Raw genomic sequence first — 2,534 nt, 5'->3', positions numbered from 1 at the left:
TAGTCAGACAGTTACCGTAAGAATATAGTTCACTAGGTCAGTAGGGCTAGTTTCTTCAGGTCATTAACTATTTTCAGCAGGTGTACTGTTATTAAAGGAGAGATTCCTTCTAGAAAATAAGTTTGATATACTGAGAATTTTTCGATTGAGATTTAAATATAAAGAGATAGCTCTAGTAGCATTTTACGTTTGACTTTCAAGTACAAGATTTTTAGAATTATATTGAGTCTAAAAGTTTGGATATATGTACTTGATTTTAGAGTAGGGGTTTTTGAATAAATTGATGTTTATTGAAATCTTACACTTTTACTCCGTGCAACCCTCTCATTTATGAAACTATATTACATATAAAATTTATCCGCGGAGATTCTCCCTCTTCTAATTAACCTCAGGATGAATTTAGAGCACTCACCGCTTTGAATGCTGTATTGACAGCATCCGATCAGTTCTCTACTGAAAATTCCTATAGAGGATCATACATAGGGACCTATATAGGAATTTTCAGTAGTGTTCTGATTGGAACATATGATCTTATTATTAGAGATTTGCTTTTTCTTTTACTATTTCAGATCGATAAAGTGGTGCGTTATTTAAAGGTTCATCATTAGGCTCTTTTGATTCCTTTGGACATTCGAGGAGAAATGCAAGAGATACATCCGTTGTACAATGTGTATTTCGGCGATTATAAAAAATAAATCGAATTAATGCCTCCTTAGAATTTACGCCGCATTGTAAACTTTTCTTTGAACATAGTTTAAAAATTTTGACGAGATTTTCGGCAGCTCCATTACTCGCAGTATTATTCATTTGAAAAATCTTAAACCATTTGGAGTGCGCACCAAGTACCAAAAGATACAGTTTACCATATATTGGACCTAAAAAATCCGAGTGCATTCTGTCCCAAGGCTGATTCGGCCAGGGCCATTAATGCAACGGGGCCTTGGATAGAGTGTATCGCCATGAAGCACATGTTTTACATGCACTTGTAATCTCTTCAATTTCCTTACCTATCCCAAGCCACTAAATATATGATTATTGTTAATAATTAAGTTGTTAGGTACCCGAGAAATCGGGCTTTCGATTGAGATCCCGTGAAACACCTCCCACCACTTACCACTACATCTCTGCTTCTCATATATAACACGTCCGTGAGCCGCGCCCACGACGCCGCTATATGTGTGAGAATTTAGTGGTAAGTGGAGAGGGAAGATTGCATGAGTCTTCCTACTCTCCTAAAAGTCGCGTCTATCCGGACGACTTCGACCGCTCGCCCTGAAAAATGTCACTTTTCAGAGTAGGCCCTCTTTCTTCAGCGCCCGTCACATATGACTTGAATGTAACATGTATAAATAAACTTTTACAAGTTTTCAGAATTACAACATGGGGTCTCAAATTGAGACTCATTGTATTACATGTAATTTTAATTCCTTTTTCTCAAAGTTCCTAAATTCAAGTGCTAAACATTTGGAGTCTACCGGCCATCTATTTTAAATTGTATGTTTTTTTTCTCGGTAACATACCAGGGTGTCTAGTATTTTTCGGCCACCCAATTCCCGGCTATTTCCCGTTTTTCTCGGTTACAAAAGCAGAGTTTTTGGTACGTTTTAATTAAGTGTTAAACCATGATACGTTGTTTGAGAAAACACACAGCCCATATCCTTAGAATAAGTGAGAGTGGAATACTCAAATAGAAATCAGTGCATCTTGAATATGACTTAATTAAAGAACATTATTAAAAACGAGTAAACGCTAATTCAGGTATTGAAGAACGCATAACAAAAATTTTTAATACGAGGATGTACAGTTGCATATTGACAAATTAAGAGGCGTGGAGATTTTAGAAGGCACATTCACGAATACAAAAACTCCAAAGGTAAAAACTAAAAACAGTCATTTCTCGTAGGTTCTTTAATTGCTCGCCAACAGAGGCAATTCTTTTTTCCTGTTTCTTCCAGAAAATTTGCTTTTTTACTTTTCAGATCTTTTTTCTTCTCCAAAGCATCCATCCATTTTCCATGGGCATTCCTCATTGAAAGAATTAACTCCTTAGAGATGGTCAAGGATTCAAAATATCCTTAGATGCGTATAAGTTGAAAAATGTTATTAAAAACGAGTATTAGGCAAATCATCATCTCGTAAACAATTACCCGCCGATAGAGAGGACACAGAAGGCGGTTGTGCTGGAATTATTAATTCAGCAGTCGATGCAAAGGGCAGTTCTTTGAAAGAGGTAGAATTATGTGACGAATTCATTTAAAATAAGCCTGGAATAGACACTGAATTCGCAGCAAAATTGATTAATTCGGTATATCTGTTACTTTTAGCATGACTTGTAAGTGCAGTTCAGCTCATACACTGGGAAGAAAATGACCTATTACATAACGTACACCGAGCATAAAAAATTTGATTTTCCTGTTCCACCCACTTATATTCCTTTATACGTTTGATCACCGCTCTCGCGGTTTCTCCAATATAGAATTTGCCACAATAACAAGGGATTTTATATACTCCCAGATCACTGAGGGGTGCTTTTT

The 2,534-nt window shown here is 36.3% G+C and overlaps 1 protein-coding gene across 1 annotated transcript in view; it reads right to left on the bottom strand.

Moving 5' to 3' along the window:
- LOC117178073 overlaps positions 1-2,534 on the bottom strand; it is a 95,000-nt gene that overhangs the window by 80,940 nt on the left and 11,526 nt on the right. The window lies entirely within an intron of this gene.

Source organism: Belonocnema kinseyi, chromosome 8 (assembly GCF_010883055.1).
Source record: "Belonocnema kinseyi isolate 2016_QV_RU_SX_M_011 chromosome 8, B_treatae_v1, whole genome shotgun sequence".
In the NCBI taxonomy this organism is placed as follows: Eukaryota; Metazoa; Arthropoda; class Insecta; order Hymenoptera; family Cynipidae; genus Belonocnema; species Belonocnema kinseyi.
Note: the sequence above shows the minus strand (reverse complement) of the source record. Positions and strands in the feature narration are given on the sequence as shown.